We start from the raw sequence: 13,656 nt of genomic DNA, 5'->3' as shown, positions 1-13,656 counted from the left end.
GTAAAACACAGCAAGAAAGCGGGCTCACCGACGGATCCCTGTCCCCCGGACATCTACAAATCAATCCTCGCACAAGGAACACCAGCAGAATACTTCAGAAACCTTCTAAATCTATCACTGGCAACAGGAACCGTACCAAGGATCTTCAAATCGGCTTACATCAAACCACTTCTGAAAAACACAAGCGGGGACGTAGATGATCTCTCCAACTACAGACCAATCTCCAACATCCCCTACCCGGCCAAACTCCTCGAAACCTACGTATACAAACTAACCCAAGAATACGTTGAAGAACACCACCTCCTAGACCAAGCTCAAGTCGGCTTCAGACCCACTAGAGGTACAGAAACAGCACTACTATCCATCTTGGATGACCTAAAAACAAACGCAGACTCCAACTCAACATATGCCCTTATTCTGCTCGACCTCTCCGCAGCCTTCGACACAGTTAGCCATGACACCCTAACCAAAAGACTAGAAGACATAGGCATAACAGACAGCGCTACGCTGGACTAAATCATTCCTAGCAGACAGAACTGAAACCGTTTGGATCAAACCCTTCAAATCCACCCCACGAGTCAACGAGTGTGGAGTACCACAAGGATCCTCTCTATCACCACTGTACTTCAACATCTACCAAACCCCAGTAATCAGAATCTTCAAGAAACACAACATCAAATGCTACAACTACGCAGACGACACTCAAATCATCTACAAGATCGAAGACACCCAAGCCGATCATTCAAACTTAACCGACTGTCTAAAAGAAGTCTTCAACTGGATGAATGCCAACAACCTGAAAATCAACCCAGGAAAAACAGAAATCATGATCATATCCAAAGACCAAGAGAAGGAAACCGCCATCCCGTGGGCAACGGAAATGGGATCCGCACCATCTAAGGTAGTAAAAAATCTGGGAGTCCTGATGGACAACACCCTTAGAACCGCAAATAAACGCAACAGTCAAGAAATGCTTCTTCCTCCTCCACACGGCAAGGAAAATACTACCTTTCCTCTCCTTCACACACAAAACACTCACTATCGTCGGCCTCATCAAGTCAAGTATCGACTATGCAAACAGCCTCTACCTCGGTATACCGGAATACCTACTGAAGAAGCTACAACGGATCCAAAAAACAGCAGCCAGACTACTCCTCAAACTATGCAGAAGAGACCACATCATCCCGGCCCTAAAAACACTACACTGGCTCCCAGTAAAACAACGTATCATCTTCAAAACAATGTGCATAACGCACAGGGCAATCTGCGGACAAGGAGCAGAATTCCTACAAAAGAAAATAACAATCTACAAGCCAACAAGACCGTTCAGGTCAACCAACGAAATCCGACTGGAACAAAAACCTTACATCAAGAAGAAACTCGGAGGCACCGCTTTCTACCACTTAGCTGCGAAAACCTGGAACAACATCCCAAAAGTAATAAGGAACACTAAAGATCACCTTAAATTCAGAAAATTACTAAAAACCTGGCTCTTCAACACCAGAGACTAAAACCGAAACAACAATAAGACAAATGACTCAACAGAAAAAGACATTGACAAGCCCCTAGAACCTACAGAAGTACTCTGAGCACCAGTAGGGCTGACGCTGGACACAGGGGTCCACCTGCGAGACCCAGGGAGACGGAGGCAACAACTCCAGCCAACCCTTACCATCCCCCACCGCCCGTACAGCCACAACTAGATACCACGGGGTTGTGGAACGGACGAGATAGCACCAATCACCACACAATCGGAAGTATGGACACTAGCAGGTGCGCTAGTCATGTGGGTGGAGGTGAGGAGCATGCAAAGTTATTAAGGGAGCGGGCGGAGGGGACAGCTAAATCCTCAAACGGCCTCGAATGCAAAAACGGGCACGCACCTCCTGAGGCACAGGGTGCACAAGCATCCCGTCGTGTAAGATTCACGACGAGCCCAACCGATTCAATCCAGGATAGAGATACCAACTAACCAATACCACTAACAATTTCCTTCTCTGCATACACCTCTCAAACTCCAAACCAAACACAACCACAAACCTCCAGCACAGCAAACCACACGAACTTCACTACACTGCAACAACAAAACAAAAAACACACATAGACTCGCACATCAGCACACGACGACTACCGGCCGCATACACACCAGGCACAGCCGACGGGGCCACCGGGCTGAGGCTGCCAACAGCACATCAATGCAATCTTGCACTTTTCCAGCCTCCACCCACTAACCCACCTCTCCCTCCCTCTTTCAGAGCCGCCAGAGCGCCAGGGGACCACTCCGGTGGTGATAGTGTGCGGTACAAATGACCTTGAACATTAACATTAACAAAGGACGAGATCCAATGAGCTGCTAAATCAGAACACTGGGCCTGCTCCCTTAATCTGGTGACCAACAAAGAGTGATCAAGCAGATAAAAAGGCTGCAGAAAAATCCAACAGCATCAGCAGGGCAGGATGACCCCGATCCACTCTGCGGCCCAGCATAGCGGTTTCTGTCTGGTGCTGTGCTCTAAAGACTGACTGGCGAAACCCCAAAGATACCATGTTCTTCAATATGAGCCTGCAGCTGTAAATAAGCTACTCTATGATCTTCAGGAGAAATGGCACATTAGTAAAAAGGCTGAAAAACTCTAAGCAAAACACATTAGTAATGGGTCGATAGTTTTTGCCATTGCTGGATCAAGAGTACTCTTCTTGAGCAGAGGCATAATCCAAGCCTCTTTAAGAAATAATGGAGCCATCCCTTCGCTAAAGGAAAGATTGATAAATCTAGTGATTCATGGGATAAGAAGCTCTAAGGAGTCTTGAAGGATGTTTACCGAGCAGCTATCTCCCAAAGAGGACAATCTTGAGAATGTCAGCCTCAGAACAGTGGGTAAAGTTAAAGGTGGCATTTTTAGCCTGAGGCTGCAAAGCGTCCTGAGATGGAGACACTGAGGGGGCGTGCACTCTGTGTCCACAAGAACAATATTGAAGATCCTTAATAGTCTGCCTATGGCCCAATATTTTAGCAGAGGATTCATTATGAATGGACTGGCACCAAGCTGAGTCTTTGGAAAAAGCCAAGCTGACATTAGGTTTATCCTTGAATTCAGAGAGGATCTTGAACAACTCGCTAGAGCTAAATCGAGCGTTCACAATTCGGGTGTTGAGACTGATTTGGCTACCGCGATAGCTGACTTAAATTCTTTCACCGCCTTTTTGTACCGAGAAAGAGTTGGGACAGGGGTTCTTCCGCCACTCCCTTTCAAGAGACCTTTAGGTACATCTAAAATTGATGATACTATCATTGTACCAGGTGTTCTTGTTAGTCTCATTTTTAATTTTTGTAACTTTCAACGGTGCAAGGGTTTCAATGGCTGAGTTGATGGTGGCCGTAACTTGTCACCAAATTAGAGAGTCTGAAAAATGTCAAGGGCATGGAGCCTGGTCGCTAGCAATGCTGAGAATGTAAGGGGTGTGATGTTTTTGAAACGTCTAGATTCCTTCTCAGCTCTGGGCACAGAGTCCAATCTAGAAGGCAACGCTGTTAAGGAAATATGTATGTTCACTAGATAGTGGTCAGACCAAGGACAGCGGCTGTCTTCAGCATCAGAAAGGAAAAGATGGTGTGTTATGGCACAGTCAAGTGTATGTCCTCCTATATGCGTAGGAGTTTTAACCCACTGGGCGTAACCAATGATGCAGAAGGCCTTAATAAGGGAGGAAGCTTGCCTGTCGGATGGATTTTCGGCCCATAGATTCAGGTCTCTGAGAATAATTACCAGAGTCTTGGCCTTAGTAATAAGGTTGAGGAGTTGTTCCTCAAAGTTAGGCATTTCCCATGGGGGGGGTCTATAAATGACCAGGAAGCTCAGTGATACATTGGCGTTAATACTAATCTTTATAAGAAGGGTTTCACAGTCCTCAGGAATAGAGTGAGTGAGTGACCACATGACAGTTCAGATTTGATTTTTTTTTTCAAGCATAAGTGCCACTTCTCCGCCCTTTGGACCAACACGTTAACAAAAGATTGAATAATACGAAGGAAGGGAAAGTGGCATTGATAGGGATGGAGAAATTGTCTCTGAGTGCCATCAGATCAGGAGTGTTCTCAGAGATGTAGTCAGCAATCTCAACGCCATGTTTGAGAACAGAGCGCGTATTCAGGAGGGAGAAAGACAACATGGGTGTCAAAGGGTTAACATTACCTATGGCGTGGGCTCCAAAGGACTATGGGATGCCTCATGGAGTCAGTGGGCCTCATTACGACCCTGGCGGAACTGGTTAAACGGCGCCGTAAAAGGCTGCGGCGCCGTTCAACCCGTCCCGCCATATTACGAGGTCCCCTCGTGGGACACGTTAAGCACGCCTGGGAAAACCAGGCGTGCATACCGGGTCCCGCGAGTGGAAGAGGGAGCAAACAACGGGCCATCTCGTAATGGCCCGTTGTTTACTCCCTCTCCCATTCCCATTCAGCCCTATGGGGGCTGAAAAGGGAATGGGGATGAACCGTGTCCGTGTCCTCGAGTGAGGAATTACCGGGCCATCTGAACTCGGAATGGTCCGGTAAGTCCTCATTCCGAGGACACGGACATGGATGCGGTTTTGCCGGTTCTTCTCGGATCCTGGAAGCCAAGATCATTTTAGCCTGAGGACAAGGCGGTAGATAAGATGCCTGCTGTTTGTTTGTCTCAAACACAGGTGATGGATCAGCACAAGTCCAAACCTCACAGGCATGCAGGCAAAAAGCAGGGTGTGTAATCTAGCTCTGCGTGGTCATGCGAGCGAAGGCCATCCGGTCTTGTTTTTGCTCGGAATTCTAGGACTTTTACTTTGCCCAATTTTCAAATGGAAAAGAAAAAACTAGAAGTGTCAGGACCCAAAGGGAAAGAAACAATGACTGCCTTCGCAAAGCATGGCCACTTGAAACACTAGAGCTCGTGAATCACAAGTTTAAATAGTAGCACAAAAATGAGATAAAGGACTTCGTATATGGTTCTCAGAACGTTTTTAAAGTTTTGACAATTAGGTGGCGCTAAAAGCACAACTATTGGCATCGGAAGTGAAGCTAGGAGAGGGATGGGATGTGAGGTGAACAGACATACTGGGAGTATTGTTTGGGTTTGTATCCACCCACTAACCGCCAATAGCCATGCTAGTCCCGATGGCCATTCCTAGCCCTCTATTTAAACCCCCTTCCCCAAAGATCTCTTTGTGCTCGATCTGCGTTTTAAAGGAGAAGCCTGTGCTACATTCTGTGCAGTCTTCTTTAAGGTTATAGCCCATTTGCAACTGTATACCAGCTTTTGGTACAATACAAATCTTTCTACCCTGGGCGCCTTCAGGCACTTCATTATCAATAAGTATGCCCTTGCATCTGTTCTTTGCTCCTGTTAATGACAAACATTGGTAAAGCCAATAATTGTGGCTCCTGTAGGGCATTAGATAGGCATTTGCCATAGTCATAATAAACCGAGGTGCTATAACCATTTGCCAGCTGTAGCCAGATAGTACCATTAAGGCAGTGCCCAGAACATGCCTTTACTATGCATACACAACATAAAAACGGTTGGCTTTGCCAATGCTTGTTTAACCTACAAGTGCACCAAAGGAAGAGCGTAGCTGAAATAGGCACATGCCCATGGGGCAGAAGCAATCGCAGAGTTTTGGATTTCCAAATGTGGGCATGACTGCTCAACCTAGATTCGTTCACGTGAGAACCGTAATGGGGCTTCAGAATTATTTTCCTCGTACTGTTTCTCAGATAGGAGTTATCCACAGCCACAACAACAGTTAATAGGGTTCCAAAATGATGCCTACCAATTGACAGAAAGCGACTCGCCTGTGCATGCGTACACTGACCACGCCCACCAACACCGTGCACTTCTTAAGTGTCAATATTCTAGTTCCCATGAACCCATTTCCTTAACCAATCCTGTGTGCCCCTATTCCACCATGAATACCAGTCTCTGCTTTCCATCTGCACAAATGTAACATCCACAGTTCTCTATACATTCCTCTACACAGTTGCCATAAACTGGCCCCTTCTCCCCTGCGCAGTTATCCGACTCCCTCAACCGACACGCCACAATAGATGCAAAAACCCTGGGTAACTAGTCATCTAAAACAGCTGACGAACCATGCTTCTAGGTAGGATCGTAAGTCTCGCTGTACTTGCCTGTCTATTCGGAAATCCTTTAAGAAATACGTTAACGACTTCCAAGAAGACAGAACACATGGAAGCACTACTTCCGGACCGGAGACGTCAAGACCTAGCGCTCATTAGGCATTAACAAAACAAGAGGAGGGGAAAGAGGACAAATGTGACAGATTCTCGGTTGCTGTTGAAGTGAACGTGGCAGCCATCTTGAAATTGGATTGTGTATACCATGAGTCTAGTGACTTGCATGTTAGTAAAATTAAGCGGCCATCGTGGAAGAGAACAGAAGAGTGTGTTTTAAAACGGAAGGCGAATTCGTAGGCTTAGTCTTTGAAGAGGATAATGCCTGGCATAGGCTTGGAAAATGAAAATATTGAACTCAACGTTTGTGAAATCGTGCGCTCATCTCTTTTCGTGTATTTCCCACTTTTTCCCCGGTAGCCTTCGGACACTAGTAATGTTAAGCACCAAAATAAATGCTCAAAACGCGAAGGTACACAGCTCGCAAGTTCCGAGTTGTGTGTTGAGAAAGCCACACAGACTTGTTTTATTTTCTACCCATTCTAGGACTTCTAGTTTTGCCTTTTCCATTTTAAATTTAGGACTACAAATCTCAGAATTCCAGTGGGAAAAAACGGACTGAACGGCTTTCTCAGCATGTGTTGTCCCAGTTTCATCATAATAATAATAATAATAATTTGGCATTTATATAGCGCTACGAACCCGCAGGTATCTGAGCGCTGCTTATTATTACCCACAGTGTGTGGTGCTCATTTATCGACCTCGGAAAAGTTGGGCACTGTCGGGATTCGAACCTGCGTCTCGCTGTGCCACTTTACCGGCTTTTTCATGCTTGACACCACGAGCCAGGCTTGTTTTTTCCCATTGCATTGTGGGCCTTGGAGTTTCATTTTTTTCATTGTCAGACATGCCAACATTCTGCTGCACCTGGCATGGATATTTTGCAACAAAAAGCAGGAGATTTAAATGTTCCCTTTGGGGTTACAATTATTCTATGAGGGAGAAAGTGAACTTTCATTAACAAAGTGGTAGGATTCTGGCATGTATGCATTGTGTGTAGCTACAAGTCCTAGCATGAAATGGGAAAAATCTGGACTGACCCAAGCTGCTACGCATGCAACTGTAAAACTTATGTTTATGTTTATTGAGTTTACATAGCGCTTTAATCCAACTTGTTAACAATTGTTATGTTGTGAAGAAACTCCAGCCATGGATATCATTTGGGGGACGCTAGGGGTCGCACCTGCGAACCCTGTGGGCCACAGGCGCGACCCCTGTGGTCTCCTTGCTACCCCTGTATAAAAAAGAAATGTTATTTTCAAAAATTTTGAGTGCATTTTTTTTTTTAACTACAAGTTCCTAGGCTGCGGGGCAGGCAGTGGTGTAGCGGAGCCCGGGGGCCCCCGCCGGCAGCAGCCACAGTATCAGCAGGTTAAGGCCGATGGCAGTGAGGGTCTGGCAGGGGGGAGCAGGATGTTTAAGTGCGACAGATTCACCACCTCACGTTCTGGCGCAGCTGTTTTGCGGCAGGTCCCCTTTCGGCACGCCCTGTTGGGCCCATCTAGCAGAGCGCAAGGACTTCTTGTTGCCGGGATGTCCTGGCGCCATGATGTTCTTTTGCTATGAACATAGCTTCCCACTTTTTCCATTCTATCATCCATTTTTTGTTTAAGTGCTCTGAGCGCGTGCAAGGTTAATTTTGTAGGCTTTCCACAGGGCCACGCTCTTCCTCCCGGCTGCCAATTTAAGCCTCGCTGAAAGGAGACACTGCAGACAAATGCTGTACATCCAAGAGCACAACTAAGCAGGAGGAGGAGGAGTTGACATCACCACCCGAAAGAGGAAGAACACCTGTGTCATTGCCATGGACAAATCCCACGCTGAATGTGATTGATTGGAGGGTCCTCCCAAAATGCACTTTAAAGGAATGGTTCGGTCAAAAAATGTTATTGCCCCTATGGGTCGGCCATGTGTTTTTAAGCCTAAGTCGCTCGATTTTAGAAAAATTTCCTAAGGACCATACCCGAGTTTTCGTCCATTAAACACACGCGAAAACAGGCATCAGGGAGCTGCCATTTTGTGATAATCCTATCATTTCCCCCATCGCCTTGGCTGACCTGCTTTTGTGGCACTAAATCATATCCCCCGCCCCTGAGCCTGTCATCAGCAGACGCGTACCGCCCATTTCACAACGCCAAAGCACGTCTCGTGTCAACATTCGCTGCGCTTCAGCTAATGACGTGTCGCCATGGAAATGACAGGACGCCTCTTTCCTCAATAAGTATAAACAGACCATTTCACAACACACAGCAGCAGATTTTCGATTACATTCCTCTCTCTGTGTTACTTTGAGTATTCTGTGACTCGCTTCTGTGCTCTGGTCAGCTACCTTCGTTGCTTGTAGCCCGTGTGAACAGATACCATTACCACCGCTATCAATTATTTTAGTTTGTTTAACACACAATGGCTACAATAATGCCCTACATGTACGAGCCCCAGTATACCGAAGAGGAACTACTGGAAAGGGAAACACGCGAAAACGATGGGTCTTCGGACGGCAGTTGGGAGGACGATTCAACAGCTGAAGAGCCTGGACCTAGTCGCATGGACAGTGTTTCCACCTGGTGCACATGCAATCGGTGCGAGCTAATGCCAACCGAGGACGAGAACTGCTGCTGCTGTGAAAACTCGGGATGCGTGGCCTACATTTCGGAAGGCGAGCCACGACCGCAATGCATCACCGAGCTGCCAGACTTCAGGGCAGCCTGCCTCACACGGTCCGTGATGAGGATAATGATGGTGCTTATGCACGAACTTCGCGCAACTGTTCGTCCTCATAATCCGAGTAACGAGTAAGTATACTCTGCTTGTCATGCCACTCCTATTTCATGGTCTTCTACTATATCCAAAATTACATATACATATCATTGTAACGCACGAAAGTCGTTCAATAGTGTGCAGTGTCTAGATAGCATTTGTCCGAGCAGAATTGTCATTGACAACAAACGTTTAATAAACTTATCTTGGTCATTTAAAAACAGTTTGTTTCATTCCTTTTCACAGGTGGTACAGGCTGGTGGCCTATCGTTCCTTTACATGGTGGCTTCACGGGAGGCTTGGACACCGCGTTCGAAGAGTGATATCCACCTGTGCCGTTCGTGCCATAAGAGAAACGTTCCCGAGTGATAGCGGTCAGTACAGGGGATTTTCTCTCGCTGTGCTGCAACCTGAACTGTACAATGTGTAAAGTTTTGTATTTTTGTGTCATCAAAATAAGATACAAAATAAAACACCACATATATTTGAACAACGGTTGTTTCGATTTTTTAAATTAATCAAGTGTGTCTCCATTCAAGGATGGACGTCAGACATCTGTACTCCGAATGGGTGAAGGTCAGGTCGCTGTGAAGCAGGGTGGTCACTATCTAAGCTAACATAATATATTATCAATAATGCATGCACTAAATAACACTTGTTCAAAGTCTTTCAGTTGGTTATGTCTCTATAAAAGTCACACATATATCTATACTATCAATTAACATTGGATTATACAGGCCTTAGGTCAAGGGTCTTGACCACTATAATACACTGTTTGAAGTGTGGGTCTGTGCTCACAAGAATCTCCGGTATGTGGCATGTTATTGATAGGCAACGATATACTGCAGTAGGGGTCTAATGTTAGTTGGGGATCTGCTAGGTGGGCATCATGGCGTGATCAGTGGTCTGGCACATGAAGAGAATACCTTGCAGGGACACAGGGTCAGAATGGCAGTAAGTTTCCACTGGCGAGGGTGCATGGGCAAGGACACGTTTGTGGAGATGAACGAGCCATGTGCTTGGTTCAGGCCGGTTCACATGCAGGACCTTGATCTCAGAGAGTGATGTGTTACATTTACTAGCTGTTGCAAATACCTCTGGAGTTTTTCAGTCAGAGTGGGAACGAGGGTGTGGGCCATGTGCTCTGCGCGCTGTACTATCGCAGTGAGGCCTGGTCACCAAGATGGAGTGGAAATGGGGTACAAAAATGGATTCCCCGTGTCCTGCTCAGTGTTCCCATCTACGCGAATGTCATCCAAAGTTAACATCACATAAGGGCAAAGGGCAAACCCACTACTGGAGGCACTTGGTACAAGTTTCTACTGAGAAGTAAAGGATGAGAGGGGCCTGATGGCCCCTCGCTCCCACACGCTTGCCTGCACGCCAAAAGGCGGTTCGCACCCGGGGATGAGCGCTGGCATGGGGGGCTGTCACAGGCGCAAACGGCCAAGGTGCCAAACAGCATGTACACTTCAAAAGGTATCCCACGCACAGGGGCCATCGCTCACATGGTGTCGTAAATCTCCCCCGTCTCACCTGTGATCGGGATCTCCCTTGTTCGGCCGCGGAACTCTTCCTGTGGGTGGTTCGGGTCTTGAATAGGCTCGCCCGAGCCTCGTCAGATTGCAGAGCGCGTTCAGAGTTCCGGGAAGTTCGTAGTTCCAGGGTGTCCAGGATTAGCGATAAACAAGCAATGTAGGGGGGAAGTCCAGGAACAGGAAAAAAGGCAAGGAAGGAAGTAAGAGGATCAAGGAAGCAAATGTAGAGAGCAAACACACGTCGGGTCACTATCGAAGATAGCGTTGAGACGCGCGGACCCGCAATGGCGTGACCAATTTATAGTACGTGCTACGACATGAAAGCTAGTGCGTAGCACGGAGCTTGGTACGGCCATGTTGGGAGAAACAAGGAGTACAAGCCCTTCGTGACAATGACCATGAGGTCCAGAAGGGGCAATTCTGCCGGGTCATGACACATGGCCTCCTCAGACCCCGTGTCTCCAGGCAGGCCTCCCCCGAGGCAGGCCACCCCCCTGCAATCCACATAAGTGTGTCTCCATTCAGCAGTCTTCCTGTGCCTTATCTGCACGCCCCAGGCCCATCCATCCCACACCCTCTAACAAAGGCGGTTCGCACCCGGGGATGAGCGCTGGCATGGGGGGTCTGTCACGGGCGCAAACGGCCAAGGTGCCAAACAGCATGTACACTTCAAAAGGTATCCCACGCCCAGGGGCCATCGCTCACATGGCCTCCTCAGACCCCGTGTGTCCAGACAGGCCTCCCCCGAGGCAGGCCGCCCCCCTGCAATCCACATAAGTGTGTCTCCATTCAGCAGTCTTCCTGTGCCTTATCTGCACGCCCCAGGCCCATCCATCCCACCCCCTCTATCAAAGGCGGTTCGCACCCGGGGATGAGCGCTGGCATGGGGGGCTGTCACGGGCGCAAACGGCCAAGGTGCCAAACAGCATGTACACTTCAAAAGGTATCCCACGCCCAGGGGCCATCGCTCACATGGCCTCCTCAGACCCCGTGTCTCCAGGCAGGCCTCCCCCGAGGCAGGCCGCCCCCCTGAAATAAACATAATACCACAACATACACACGTCATTCATTCACAAACACACCCCTGTTTCTAATACTTTATAAACCACTTGATATGTCTCATGAGAACATCTTTGTGCTTTGCAAGTCAACTCCTGAACCTTCTACCTGAGAATCACTGAGATCTATGCTAATCTGCTTGTCGCCATGCTAGCTGTGACCGCTTCGAGCATCTACCTGTTCTCCTGCAACATACTGCTCGGCCTGCTGAATCTAACTGTTTGTAGGTCAAGGTAAGGCCATGTATCCTAGTCATATTTTGGTCATTTTTACATTTCAATCTATTTGCTATTACAGTACCCAATAGAGCTGTGGTCATTGGTCTCATTGCTATTGACTTGAGTTTCAATTGTTATGCTATCAATAGATCTATTTATTTTCATCTGTGTCAATTGTCATCGAATGGCATACTTCTGGGGTCCAGACTATAATGTAAGCACATTTCCTTTTCGTGCAAGACAGAACATCCAAGGGATGAGTCACATGTTCAGAATTTAGTCACATAATTTAAAAAATGTCTGTAACTTCTGCAAATACTAAGCTGCACATGATGAACTGGTATGGTTCCGGCGACCAAACCAAACCTTGCATTGAGCATGGTATGGTTCATTTACTTTTTTGACATTTTTATTCATCAAGGTTTTATAATAATCTTGATATTTAATTTTCAGAATTTTCAACAATGCCTGCCTGTTCGATTAGCGGTTGCCCTTCGAAGACCCATGCTACATCTGAAGGCACTACAATGCATGTTTTCCCGAAAACTGTTGATCGAATAAGAGAATGGGTCAGACATTGCGGATATCCACTGGATGAGCTGGAGAGTAGAGTCCAACAAGTCTTTGAGGACAAGAGGGGTGATCGATACCGCATCTGCAGCCGGCACTTTCCCTCGAACATATACACCACATCTTGGGTAACAAAGAAGAATAAATGGCGATCGACACGAAAATTGCTCGCAAACGCTATTCCCATTCTATTAGTCCACAATCCACCACTGGTGAGTCAAGTGTCCGTTTTTAGCTTTAGGCCTTGCGGTAGTGTGTAGGTAGCCGAATGGATTCATTGATATTTTAGGTGTTGTTTCCAATTTGTAATACTTTTGACATTGATATAAGTGTATAGCTTTTTGAATAATGACATTTACCAATATATTATTTTTAGATTTCATAACGCACAAACGAAATCTATATATGGGCACAGGCAACTGTGCTATATTGCGCATTACTCAAGTATTCTGTCTCCTTACATGGCAAATTTAAATATTTGCCTTTCATTATCAAACAATAATTTACCTTTACAACTTCTTGACTATGCCTTGAATCTGAAGCAAGAACATTCTACTTCCGTCACGTGCTCGCAGTTATCAACTACTTCTAGCGTGTATCAGGTAATCATACTTGGCTATTCTGCTACAGACTTGTTTTATGCATGTCAAGTAATCGTTTCTATGTATCGTGTGATTATTTTACCAATTGTTTTGTTAGTGCTTTCCAATTGATATACACCTTAGTTGTTGTCCCCTGGTGTTTGTTTTCAGTTATAATTAGTGTTATCCATACTAATGCAAGTACTGTCTTTCAGGGAGATGCTGAAGCGTCCACCACATTGACAACAGCCCTAGATGTTCTTCAACAGCACGAGGTATGGATACTGACAGCTCCATCGACCGTGATCATATAACGTGATTCCATTTGCTATACTTTCTTCCCTATTAACGCAAGTACTGTGTTTCAGGGAGACGATGGAGCTTCCACTACAATCACAAGATCCCATTTAGATGATGCAGATGTAAAGAAATCGGAGAAATAAGTCGATTAAATCTGATCATATTTAAATATTCCTTGATTCTTTTAGACAATGCAACATTTGTGGTTATCTCTTTAGATGTACCTGTGCCGTCGACCCCAAGTGTGTGTTATGTTTACAATATTGAAAACCATACTAACGCAAGTACTGTGTTTCAGGGAGTTGCTGATGCCTCTTCTTCAATACAATCATTCGTGGGAGTCCATGCAGAGCCAGAGGTATGGATACTGACAGCTCCATCGAACTAAGTCATCAGAGCTCGAATAC

The 13,656-nt window shown here is 46.4% G+C and overlaps 1 protein-coding gene across 12 annotated transcripts in view; it reads right to left on the bottom strand.

The window, feature by feature from the left end:
* CCDC9 (coiled-coil domain containing 9) overlaps positions 1-6,300 on the bottom strand; it is a 1,357,226-nt gene extending 1,350,926 nt beyond the window's left edge. For all 12 annotated transcript variants that reach the window (XR_011302042.1, XR_011302041.1, XR_011302040.1 and 9 more), the window contains exon 1: positions 6,164-6,300. The gene's annotated coding sequence lies outside the window, so the exon portion shown is untranslated. The remainder of the gene's footprint in view (positions 1-6,163) is intronic.
* Positions 6,301-13,656: the final 7,356 nt, after the last annotated feature.

Source organism: Ambystoma mexicanum, chromosome 2p (genome assembly GCF_040938575.1).
Source record: "Ambystoma mexicanum isolate Mex_15411 chromosome 2p, UKY_AmexF1_1, whole genome shotgun sequence".
Classification (NCBI taxonomy): Eukaryota; Metazoa; Chordata; class Amphibia; order Caudata; family Ambystomatidae; genus Ambystoma; species Ambystoma mexicanum.
The sequence above is the reverse complement of the archived record's forward strand: the minus strand, read 5'-3'. Positions and strand labels throughout refer to the sequence as shown.